Genomic DNA, 13,064 nt, shown 5'->3' with positions numbered 1-13,064 from the left:
GGCGTCTACGGGAACAGGGACCCAACGGGGGATGCGGACTACCAAAGCATTGGTAAAGTTACGCGCATCCCAACACTGAGACAGAAAGCAGGTTTCATTGGAGCAGGAGTCAAAGCTACTATTGGATAAGATAAACAGAAATGGGGGGTATACGCATACTGGAGAAGGTGGAAAAAGGGAATTAGGTGACTCTGGACCTGATTTTGCTGAACACGTGTAGTTCTCGTTGTTATGGGTCATGATCATGTTCCAGTGTGCGCGCATGTGGTTATTCTCGCACCAAAAGGTGATATTTTTTACACCGATTCCCCCACCCTGGAGGGCGGAAAAGGGGGAGAGGTCGGTACACGAGCCATTGACTCCACACAGCATCCATTTATGGAAGGGGTTCATGCTCAGCTGCTGACGAAACTCGCCTTCGAGCACCTTTACTGGCCACCAAGCCTCATTGGCTGGCCGTCCCTCCATATCTGGGGAGATGGTAAACTCCTGCCTCTCAGTTGCCCACGTTACTACAGTTGACTGACAGTCAGTCCAGGGCCACAGCTCTCCCTCATAGTCGCCCACACAATGGGAGGCATATTTGGGTTGACGAGGCCTGTCGGTGGAATTGTTCCTGGGAGAGTGTACAAATGTGCCATTGATCCAGAGAACCATCTGGTGGATAGTCATGTTCTTATAGGACGGGCTCCCTTCCTTATTAGGCCCTTCAAATTTAGCTGACATAACGGGGAGGCTACTGGCCTCTAGAATTATGTCACTGAACCATCCGTATTTCCTCCGTTTCAGGGAGATACAGCCAGCTAGATTCTGAGTGGTGAAGCATAATGACCCATTAGTTACGAAGGATCGGTTTTCTCCCAGGGGAGCTACTAGGGTGTCTTTAACTAAGTAGGGCAAGTTCATACTAGTATTGGTAGTGAAAAAGCGCGGAAAAACGGCTGCATTGAAACGGACAGGCATAGGCTTAGGAAAGGCAGACAGGATTCCCCATCTCAATACTCCCTGAGTCGGGGTCTCCAGTGTCAGGAGCAGGGTCAGGAGGTACAGCGAAGTCATCTCCTTTGTTTAGGACTTTCCTCGTTAGGCGCTCCGGGATCCAGAAGGGATTTTCTTCACCCTGGGGGAAAACACACACAGCTCCCCTGGATCTGATTATGATTGGATCCGGGCCCTTCCATTGGTTAGATAACACGTCCTTCCATTTTACTAGTTCTTGTGGGTCTTTTGGCCACTGATTATGGCGATCCGCTGCTGTATGGCTTTGAGCATCCAGATTCAAAAAATTTATAGTGAAAAGTGCTAGGGCTATGGCAGTTTTTGGTGTGGGGGGTATATCTTCAATTCCCCCTTTTTGTTTAAGTAAATAGGATTTGAGCGTGCGGTTCGCGCGTTCCACAATCCCTTGACCCTGTGGGTTGTAGGGAAGGCCAGTGATATGTTTTATCCCCATGTGATGACAAAATTGAGCAAATTTTGTAGAGGTATAGGCTGGGCCATTGTCTGTTTTCAGAATCTGTGGTAACCCCCATGCGCTCCAAGCTTCAAGGCAGTGCTGGATGACATGGGAAGCTTTCTCTCCTGACAATGGGGAGGCAAAGATGACTCCTGAACAAGTATCCACGGATACATGTACATATTTCAGTTTCCCAAAAGACGAAATATGCGTCACATCCATTTGCCAAACTTGTAAAGGCCTAATACCTCTGGGGTTGATCCCAACATGAGGTGTGGGAAGGAAGCTGCAGCAATGTTGGCAGCTAAGGACAATGTTCCTAGCTTCGGCCCTGGTTATGCTAAACCGCTTGCGCAGTGTTTCGGCAGTGACATGAAATTGTGTATGGAATTTTGAAGCTGTGGTGATAGGGTCTAGCAGGGGAAAAGCTATATTTCTGGTTGCGAGGTCTGCCAGGTGGTTGCCTTGGGTCATAGGCCCGGGAAGGCCTGAATGTGCTCTGATATGAGTTATATACAAAGGAGATTGCCTATGAAGTAGTGCTGATTGTATCTGTTTGAACAAAGTGGCTACTGGGCTGGACGCTTTGATTAGCCCGGCCACTTCTAGAGATTTGACTGCATTAACTACATAACAGGAGTCAGACACAATATTTAAAGGTTCAGGAAAGATTTGTAGGACCTCTAAGACTATGCGACATTCCACTATTTGTGGAGTGTCAGGCGTGTAGCCTTTTGTCACAACTTTGCCATCATGGACATAGGCACCTGTGCCTGTCTTAGACCCGTCCGTGTAAACTGTTTTTCCATGAGGCAGCGGGGTTAGGCTAGTGACCCGAGGAAATACTAGGAGATGATTTTTGGCGAAGTTGATGAGGGGATGTTTAGGGAAATGATTATCAAAGGTTCCTGAGAAACTGTAAGCAAGTATGGCCCAATCATCGTTCATAGCACATAATACTTGTATCTGTTCTACGCTGTAAGGGGTTATAATTTTAGCTGGAGCCTCTCCGAAATGTGTCATGGAGGTTTTTACTCCTCTCAAAGCAAGTTTGGCCACGGCTGCTGGATAGTACTCTATTGTCCTAGCCTGAGAGGCTTGGGGATGAATCCAGATCAGTGGGCCGTGCTGCCATAAGACTGCTGTTGGCAGCTCTGGGGTGGGAAGGACACACAACTCAAAGGGTTCATTCGATTGCACTCTATTTAATTGTGCTGTCATCAAAGCCTGTTCTACTTTGCGAATGGCTTGTAATGCCTCAGGTGTGAGGGAGCGCGGTGACGTTAGTTGTGGGTCTCCTTCTAGGGTTTTAAATAGTGGAGTCAATTCAGTGGTGGGTATCTTTAAGTATGGGCGCAACCAATTAATATCCCCTAGGAGTTTTTGGAAGTCATTCAAATTTCGCAATTGATTATGTCTTATCTCAAGCTTTTGGGGGCAAATTACATCTGTGTAAATGGTTGCTCCTAGGAATTTGCTAACACTAGATTTTTGGACCTTCTCGCTTGCTATATTCAGTCTCCAATTTTCTAGGGATCTAGTGAGATCTATATATGCTTCTTCTATTTCCGCTGGTTGTGGGGAGCAAAGAAGGATGTCATCCATGTAATGGATGATCTTTAGCGTGGGATAGGTCTTACGAATTGGGTCTAGCGCTCGCTGAACGTACAGTTGACATATGGTGGGGCTATTTGCCATTCCTTGAGGGAGGACCTTCCACTGAAATCTGGCATCGGGTTGTTCATGGTTAATAGCTGGCAAAGTAAAAGCAAATCTTTCCCTGTCCTTGGAGCTTAGAGGTATAGAAAAGAAACAATCTTTAATATCTATTATGAGCACTTTCCATTCTTTGGGTAAGGCAGAGAGGAGTGGCAGTCCCCGTTGTACGGGTCCAAGCATTCTCATTTGAGCATTTACTGCTCTCAGATCATGAAGCAACCTCCATGATCCTGACTTTTTCCTGATTACAAATATGGGTGTGTTCCATGGGGACACAGAGGGTTCTAGGTGTCCCACTTGGAGCTGCTCTTGCACTAAGCAATGAGCTGCTTCTAATTTTTCAGAGGATAGGGGCCACTGAGGAACCCATACGGCCTCCTCTGTGAGCCAAGGTATGGGCATGGCATCTTCAATGGCCCCTATGAAAAACCCAGGCCGTGACGGTCATTCTTTACTTTGGGCAGGATGGGCTCTATGTGTCCCTGTTGGTGTTTCCCCAGCCCCTTGCCAGGGATGTATCCCATGTCCATCATCATGCCTTGGGCGGGGGTGGAGTATTCATTAATGAGTTTGAGGCCTAAGTCTCTCATGACATCCCTCCCCCATAAATTGACCGGTAGAGGGAGTACATAAGGGGTGACTGTACCCTCTTGTCCTTCAGGGGCTCGCCATTTCAATGGTTTGGCACTAATTGAAGGGCTTGACTCATATCCTAAACCTTGTAATGAATGTGAGGATTGGGTCACAGGCCACTTGGAGGGCCACCAGGTTGCAGAGATAATACTTTTATCTGCTCCAGTGTCTAGGATTCCCTCAAAGCTCTTTCCCTCTATTTGAAGAGTTAATTTTGGTCTGTCTGCTAAATCTAATACTATGAAGGCTGAATCCCAGTCAGAGGAGCCGAAGCCCCTTTCTCCCCTCTCCGTGTTGGTAGCAGGATAATTGGCGTGGAGACTAGGTAAAACTAAGAGCTGGGCTATGCGGTCTCCCGGGGATATAGGATAGATTCCTCTGGGAGCCGAACACATGATTTTTACCTGTCCTTCATAATCTTGATCTATGACTCCGGGATGAACTACCAGGCCTTTCAATGCAGCAGAAGAGCGCCCTAGGAGTAACCCAATGGTATTTGGTGGTAGGGGGCCTTTAAAGTCTGAAGGGATAGGCTGAACTCCCATCTGTGGAGTCAACACTATTCTGGTGGTGGCACGGATGTCCAATCCCGCGGAACCTGAAGTGGCTCTCCTTGGGGGGCCTGGTTGTTCCCGAATGACACTTGCGTGCTGGTTGCCCCATATATTTGCGGGCCCTGGTGACGGGGGCCCCTCTGGGCGTTTTTTGGCAACTCTAAGGGTTTCCCTTCTATATCTTTAATAGACCGGCACTCATTAGCCCAATGCCTGCCTTTCTTACACTTAGGGCACAACTCAGGGGTCTTTTGGGTTGTTTGTTCTGAAGCTGGGCTCCTACACTCTCTCTTTATATGTCCTAATTTCCCGCATTGAAAGCATTTGATACTTCTGTTAGTGATCCTGGCTTGTTTGTGGCTCTGTAATATGGCCGCGGCTAGGCCCGCATTGGTGAGTGGCCCTCCTATTTCTCTACAGGCTTTCAACCAGGCATGTATCCCTTTTTGTTTCCAGGGTGTTATCGCCTGTCTGCATTCCTTGGTACATTGTTCAAACACTAATTGCTCCACTAGGGGCATTGCTTGTTCCTGATCTCCAAATATTCTGCCTGCGGCCTCTATCATACGAGCGACAAAGTCAGAAAATGGCTCGCTCAGCCCCTGAATAATTTTTGTCAAATTGCCTGATACTTCTCCTTTGTTGGTGAGGGCTTTCCATGCCTTGGCGGCGCACGTGTTTATTTGTGCATATACCTGTAAGGGGAAGGCGGTCTGGTCGGCTACCCACTGTCCTTGGCCCGTCAGCATATCATATGACCATGCAGGCTGTCCTTCGGCCGCGTTTGCGCGTGCCTGGGTCATGCTGATATCATGCCACAATGCCTTCCATTCTATGTATTGCCCCATACTAGAAAGGCATGCCTTAGTTACATATTGCCAGTCTGCGGGTGTCATGGCTGTCTCTGTTAATCTCTCAACTTGTGCTATGGTATAGTTAGCACTGACTCCATAAGCCCGAACGGATTCTGCTAACTCCTTAACTTGTTTATGGCTCAGGGGCTGGTGAGAGCGTACACCGTTATCCTCAAATACAGGAAACATTTGTCTAATTGCCTGAAGAGTATCTGGGTGGCAAAAGGAGAGTGCGCCACTCACGTAAGGTGGCGGGGCAAAGGGCGTCGGGGGACACCCTGCTTTCATTTTTTCCTTGGTCCGCTTTTCAACTTTGCTGGTTCCCTTACTTCTACACTCTGCGGTTTTATTTTCTTCCCCTTCCTCTGCGGACGTTAATTCCTCCTCAGATTCCCTATTGGAGAGTTGGAGGTCCCTCAACTCTTTCCAGGGGTATTTACTATTTTCTCCGAGGCGATTGTCACTCGCTTCTCGGGGCTCTTTCGCTTTTGCCCTAGGCGGGCTTTCTCCCTCACTCTGAGGTTTCTTTACCTTCGTTTTTGTGGCCTTTTTTCGGCCGCGCGCGCTCTCTGTTTCCCGTTCCGTTTCTGACATGCTCTCTTGGATATCTGTCAATGCTCTCTGACCTTCTTTTATTACCTTTTCACATCTCTCATCTTGCAGACAAGCTCTAATCAGTTTCCAGAGGGGCCTGGTGCCTCCCCTCAGGCTACCCTCCTCCTCCTCTCTATCAAGATCTTTCCCCAGTTTGTCCCAGCTCGGGATTGAGAGGGACCCTGAACAAATGAACCAGGGGGCCACACGGTCTATCTCCTTCACAAAAGATCCTAAGACTTTGCTGGAGACCTTCAAGTTTCGCTCTTTGAGAGCTGTCTGCAGCGCCGTGACTAATGACGGTGCATTCCCCATGGTGCCTCCTTATTTACAGAGAACCATCAACCATCATCCTAAAAAGCAGGGGCCTCTCGGAACTTACCCCTCCGGGCTTTCTTCTGACCTGCAGTTCTGAATCCTCTCCAGATGTCTGAAGGGTCCTCCCTGTGCCGGTGATGTTCTGGTTCCCGGGATTCGGCACCACTTGTCGCGTGCCCTGTCCTCGCCGGCAAGAACAGCATGCAACAACAGCAGGATTCTTCTGCAGAAAGCTTTATTCTTCAGCTCTTTGTGAAACAAATGAGTTGGGCAGGACCCAGAGGGGAAGGAGAGGCTTGCTTATATAGTTCTCATGCTCTGACCTGGTTGGTGCGGCTCCATATGCCTTATTAGCATAACCATTTGGTGGGTCTCATTGGTCCTTATGCCAAGGCGCAATTAGCATGTAGTTTAGTGGTGTGGGATGATTTGTCATTAGGAAGTTCGGGGCCTTCCGGCTGCCCTGCATGGGGCGCTATTTTCTGAGCGCGGCTGCCAACATGGAGTGTGGGGAAGCTGGGGTTCCTATGGCCAGGATCCTCACTGAACTTAAACCACCTGATGATGTAACTGGCCTATTGCAAGGCTACTGCTTCCATACCTTTAGGCAATAAGCTATCATTGCACTATATAGAGAGCTCAGCCCAGTGCTCTGGGCAGAGGCAGAGACGCTAGTGCTTGACCTACTGCCAGGAGAACAAGCCGGGTAATAAACCCTTTCACCGCAAAGAACGTTTTGCTGTCAATTTCTTTGGTCACACTGAATCCACAGCGAATTTGCCTGGGGCTGAAACCCATTGGCAAGACAGTCACTAAGAGCAGATTGAGTCCTTCTCACACTTCTCTTTGCTTTATTACATCTCCTTCTTTCTTTTCTTCTGCCTTGCTTCCACTTTTAACTATCCTTGTGATTATATTGGATCCACCTGGATAATCCAGGATAATGCCCATGTTTAAAGACATTATGTGCCTTAATTAATTTGCAACCTTAATTTCCCCTTACTATGTAATCTTACATATTCATAGGTTCCAGAAATTAGGATATGACATCCACTTTTTTGTTGGTGGTGGGGAGAGTATTATTCTGCCTACCACACTAACAAACTTAGCTTACACAATAATTGAAACAGAAATATTAATGTTATTTAATTTTGATTTCCTTAGGATGAATTATGAGAAATGAAATTGCTGAATGTGTGCACATGGTAGAGGCTTTTGAAACACATTGTCAAATTGCTTTGCAAAAACCACTGCAACTATTGTACAAAATACTATATTAAATTAAGGATAAGATTCTAAGATGTGTTATTTTACATGCCATTAAGGAAAAAACATTATCATATTAAGGAAGAAAAATCACTGCCAATTAAACCGTGGTACTTTTTATCACTTAGAATTTTTATTTTATAGTTACTGAAAGAATTTTCTTAAACTTACTTTGTCTTAGATTTTTATAATGCATCACAACAATATGAAAAGTGATGGTCAAGTTCATGTAGTCACAGGCAATGCCAACTACTTCAGAAGTGCTTCCTGGCTGAGAGTGATTAAAGACATCATCAATTGGATGGTACATTTTGATTTCAGAGATGTTAAATGTGCATGTTAGAATCAATAAAATATTCTTAGAATATTATGATTTAACATTCTTGATTGCTATTTTTCAGTAGTAACTGACATGGTCCATGATGGGAGATGATTTCAGCTTTGCTGAGACACTAATTGTGTGTTTCCCCTCTGTTCCCAGAGCAGGGTACCTCAGCTAGTGAATGAGCATGGAGGGTTGTGCGTATATGGCAACTCATACTCTACTTGCCAATCTAGGCCTACGTTTAAGACTATGTAAAGGTTTCCTGTAACCCTATCAATGTCAAGTCTGTGGTAAGCAATTATGAAAAATAGCATTACTGAGGGAAAAAATAAGCTCAGAAAACCTGCTAGAATAATTTAAAAATAACTACCATTTATTTAGGGCTCACTATGAGCTAGGCACTATGCTAAGGGCTCTGTCAACATTTCCCCATTTAATCTTTCACAACTAACAATTTTGTACAGACAATATAAATACACCCCTTTTATGAAGAAAACAAGTGAATCTTGGACTAGGTAAATGATACAGTCCAGGAAACGGCTCTGAAGGGTAGAGCTAGGTTTTGAACCCTGATTTGTTTTAATCTAACCACTGTACATACTGCCTTATATCTTAATTATATTGATTGTATCACCAAATAATCATTGCTTCCAACTTGCTGAAATTACATTAAAGTTAATTAACAGATAATGCTTATAACATACTTCATGAAAACATACCTTATGAAAATGAACAAACTTCAAGAAATAGCAACTAAAATCAAGTTTCCAGGACATACCTGCTAACTCCAACTACCATTTGAAAATTATTCATTCTGCATCCTGACTATACAATATGTATATTATATAGTTTTTGAAATAACAAATAGTTTTGCTAATTATTTGTTCAAAATTTCTTTGGAAAATCACACACTAAAAATAATATATTGAAATATGGGGCAACTTATATCACTGTATATTTCAATCTTAATAGTAAACACTTTTATAATCTGAAAATTTACCCTCTCATATAATAGATGGAACTGAAGTGATGATTTTTTAAGAAATCAGAAAATAATAATCTAATAATCTCCTTCTACATATCATCAGTCTACAGTAATTTGAATAATCACTGAATTTACTTTTATTTGGTAAATAAACATGCTTTTCTTATTTTTTCTCCACTTCACTGATTCTCAGCATTTCTACTATTAAGTAGTTCTTGACCTTGATTCTATCTTGGAATCACGTAGGGGGGGGTTTTAAAAAAACTACAATGTCTGGGTCTCACCCTCAGAACTCATGATTTCATTAATCAGTGGTGTGGCCTGAGCATCAGGATTTTTAGTATTTCCCCAATCATCACAAGATGATTCTAATGTACAGCTCAAGTTATGAATCTCTACTATAAAGGGTTAGGTAATGTGAAATACATCTGTGAGTTTGAGAAAGAAGGCTGCTTCTAATGTCTTAACAATGATAGTTTTGAATTAACTAGAGATTTTGATGTATATGTTATATCTGTTCCTAACACCATAGATAATGGAGATTTAGTTATGTTGCTAAATACATAAGGCATTTCATGGACTAAGAAATATAACCAGATCATTATCTCATGGTAACTCTGCTTCTAAAATTATCTTACTTGTTTCTGAAATGCTGTAACAAATTTGCATTTGGATCATAGCACCAGAAAATTCAATAGTACTACTGTCTTGGGGGAAGGGGGTGGGAGTGTATAGTAATACGATTTAAAATTTATAACTTACCATCTTGGGCAGTAATCCTGGCCAAGTTTCTTAAAAGACAATTTGACACACTAATAAAACTTCTGCCAAAATAATCTCTTGTAGAGCCAAAGTAACTTTAGGTATGATAAACTAGCCTCAGTGCATGAATTTATGAAACAAACAATTGTAAAAGGCTATCTGTACTTTTGATATTGCTGTTTTCTCTAAAAACACACAGAGAAGAAAGTAAAAACTTTGTATAGCAAGTGGTAGAGATGCAGCTAGGCCCCAAATAATAATCATTTCTATTCATACAGAATTTTATAATTTTTTTAAACTTTCTTCACAATAAAGTTCTTTATTTGGTTTCTATGGTGATTTAAAGTCACCTCATTTCTTGGTAATATTCTTTCTTAAATAAATGTTTTTACAGCTCAAGCAGTGAACTAATAAGGTAATTTAAAAGAAAATTCATGATTGGTTGATTAGAAGCTATCATGATGCTGTCAAGAAGGATGAAGTAAGTCACTATGATGTTTCTATCTGGCATTATTGCTGTTTCTAATTAGCATATTTACCTCTGGTTCAGACTGTACATCATCATACATCAATACTCCACTTTACATAGAGATAGTGTTACCTCTACTAAATAGACAATTGACAACTGCAATAGCAAACACTCTGTAAGAGGAAAATATGACCTCTTAAGAGGAAAGTGTCATCTGCTGGGACTTGATGTCAGCAAATGAATATTCATTCAAATAAACATGTTACTTCCACAAGCCACTGCAGTAAATCAGTTTTAAGAAGCAATACAGAGTGAATATCACATCACCTTCCCTCACCCCAAATCAATCTCTTTAAAATAGGATCCCTTTTGTTTGGATTTTACATTGCACATACCATACTAAAACAATGTGTAGCCACTTAGGCAATATAGAGCCTATGCTCTTCATGTCAATCCCTGATGTCAGTTTTTACTTATTCTTTATTTGCAGCACCTATGTTATGAAGTTTATCAAGTTACATGGTTGAATGCTGCTGTGTTGATCTTTATCTTCAGTCTTTAACATCAGGTGCTTGTTCTTGTAGCAAATTGATTATCTGTGCACACACATGTATATATGTATATATATATATATTTGCACTGTTTCACTAATTAGATTAAGTATACTCAGATTAAGTCATTAATTTATGCACTGTATCAGAATAAGCAAAAATTGCCTGGTAATGTTGAGAATTTTCTTTAGACAACTCCATAAATTATATATGCACATAGTTAAATACACAAATATAACCTATCAATGTTTTAGTGTTCTTTACAGAAAACTAGAAGTTTCAGTGCTCTGCAAACTATTCTTTAGCTAACATTAGGTGCGATGAACTATTGTTCCTATTATAAGAAGAATCGACTCAGTGTTAAAATGTTCTTTAATCTAAATTTGGATATATTCTTAAAATTTTAAAAGAAAATGTTAAATTTCAAGATGAAATGCTTTGTATTTAAGATCTGGCCATCTCTTCTAATATTGAAGTGATGGAGTACCAAGATTTATTTTCATAAATCTTACTTTTTAAAGGTTAATCCACTTTGAGAGACTTTTCTTCTATTAAAAGTCAGTGACCTGTATGTACCACACTACTAACAAGAATTTTTTAAATAACTTCAATTATTTTCTTTTAGTGCAAGTACAGAAAGAGAGTGAAATGATATATACAGTTGACTTAATAAATACAATAATTAAAATTTAGGTCAACATTATAATAGACTAAAAGGGATTGTAGAGAAAAGGGACAAAGGAAGATAATGGCATAAAGGAGAATGAACTCGAGAGACACTAGCAGAAGAAAATATTGCCCAGAAAGACCATGAATCATTTGGAATTTTTACAGGAGCTTCCTTACATGTCTCCTTCTCACTGGACAGTCTCTGTCAACCCCACTATCCAGAGATTGTGCAAAAGCAACCCCCTTGGGGTTCTTAAAATCACAGGACTTCCCCATTCTTCACTGGCTATCCACATCTTCAGCCTGTACCAGATGTCCCAATGCTTTCCCTCCTGACTATGGGACCAGTGATGCTATAGTTCCTTCTCCTCTCTACCACCCTTCACTTAGAATGCCACTTGTTATTTAGAAGTGGCATTGCACAGCAGTCAAGAGCATGGGGTTCCTGCCAGAATCCATCATTTACTAGTCATGTGACCTTGGGCAAGTTGCTTTAATCTTTCTGTACTTCAGTTTCCTAATCTGTAACATTAATATATGGTAACAGTACCTGCCTCACTGGGGCTACTGAGAGCATTAAATGACTCAATGTATATCAAATACAACATAAAAGACAGTAAGTGTTACAGAAGTATCTGCTACTATTCAACAATATTTATTGAGCTCTAACAGAGTGCTAGGCACTGAGGATACAGTTGTGATGGCAAGCAATGAATGAAAGAGGCCAGGATCTGAAATATCCTCACTCGAAGGTTGAACTCTGAAGTGTATTCTCCTTAAAAAGAAAGGATAACTTGCTACAACGCAAAAGAAAAATTCAACTGCTACTTTTTTAAGCATATAATTATCCTAAGATAGAACTTGTTTTCCATCTACTCAACCAGTGCCTACTTCTTCAGAGCCTCCGTGTGTGTGTGTGTGTGTGTGTGTGTGTGCACATGCATATGCACATGGATGGTTTGAAAGGCCATCTACATTCAAAAATAGTTTTTCATTTTTTGAATAGGTATTCAATGTATCTGTCTGTTGAGTAAGTATATAAATTCCTCCCTTACATTCTCTGGCTTTTGCTCTAATATATCTGAAGGCAGTAAAAACAGAATTGTAAGGGACTGCTTATTCCATGAAAAGTGAATGAATGAAATTCTGCCATTGTTTTTTAGGCAGAAAATTCCTGTTCTCAGACCTTGAAGCTCTCTGTCTTAAACTATCTTGCTAGATTACAAACCTGTTAGAGCAGAGATGGTATCATATATTGTTTGGCACATATCTTCTAGCACTGTGGTTTGTCCTTTAAAAAGCATTAGCTAGGTTTGTTAAATGAGAAAGTCTTAGATATGCAAATAATTGCATTTCGTAAGTTCAGTTTTGTGTGGTGTTTCTGTATGAATGGCAAAAATGGCCCCAGGTAAGTTACAGGCTTTTTTTTTTTTTTTTTTTTTTGAGAGGGCATCTCTCATATTTTTTGATCAAATGGTTGTTAACAACAATAAAATTCAGTATAGGGAGGTCAATGCTCAATGTACAATCATTAATCCATCTCAAGACTAATTCTCGTCAGTCTCCAATCTTCTGAAGCATAACGAACAAGTTCTTACATGGTGAACGAATTCTTACATAGTGAATAAATTCTTACATGGTGAACAGTACAAGGGCATTCATCACAGAAACTTTCGGTTTTGATCACGCATTATGACCTATAAACAATCAGGTCAAATATGAATATTCATTTGATTTTTGTACTTGATTTATACATTGATCCCACATTTCTCCCTTTATTATTATTATTATTTTTATTTTTAATAAAATGCTGAAGTGGTAGGTAGATGCAAGATAAAGGTAGAAAACATAGCTTAGTGCTGTAAGAGGGCAAATGTAGATGATCAGATGATCAGGTGTGTGCCTATGG

The 13,064-nt window shown here is 41.4% G+C and overlaps 1 non-coding gene across 1 annotated transcript in view; it reads right to left on the bottom strand.

Annotated features, from left to right (window-relative positions):
* Nucleotides 1–11,813: 11,813 nt before the first annotated feature.
* LOC118968688 (uncharacterized) overlaps nucleotides 11,814–13,064 on the bottom strand; it is a 25,385-nt gene continuing 24,134 nt past the window's right edge. Inside the window, exon 5 of the transcript XR_012123670.1 lies at nucleotides 11,814–11,930. This is a non-coding gene — a transcript (uncharacterized protein). The remainder of the gene's footprint in view (nucleotides 11,931–13,064) is intronic.

This window comes from Manis javanica, chromosome 12, assembly GCF_040802235.1.
Source record: "Manis javanica isolate MJ-LG chromosome 12, MJ_LKY, whole genome shotgun sequence".
NCBI classification, from domain to species: domain Eukaryota; kingdom Metazoa; phylum Chordata; class Mammalia; order Pholidota; family Manidae; genus Manis; species Manis javanica.
The sequence above is the reverse complement of the archived record's forward strand: the minus strand, read 5'-3'. Positions and strand labels throughout refer to the sequence as shown.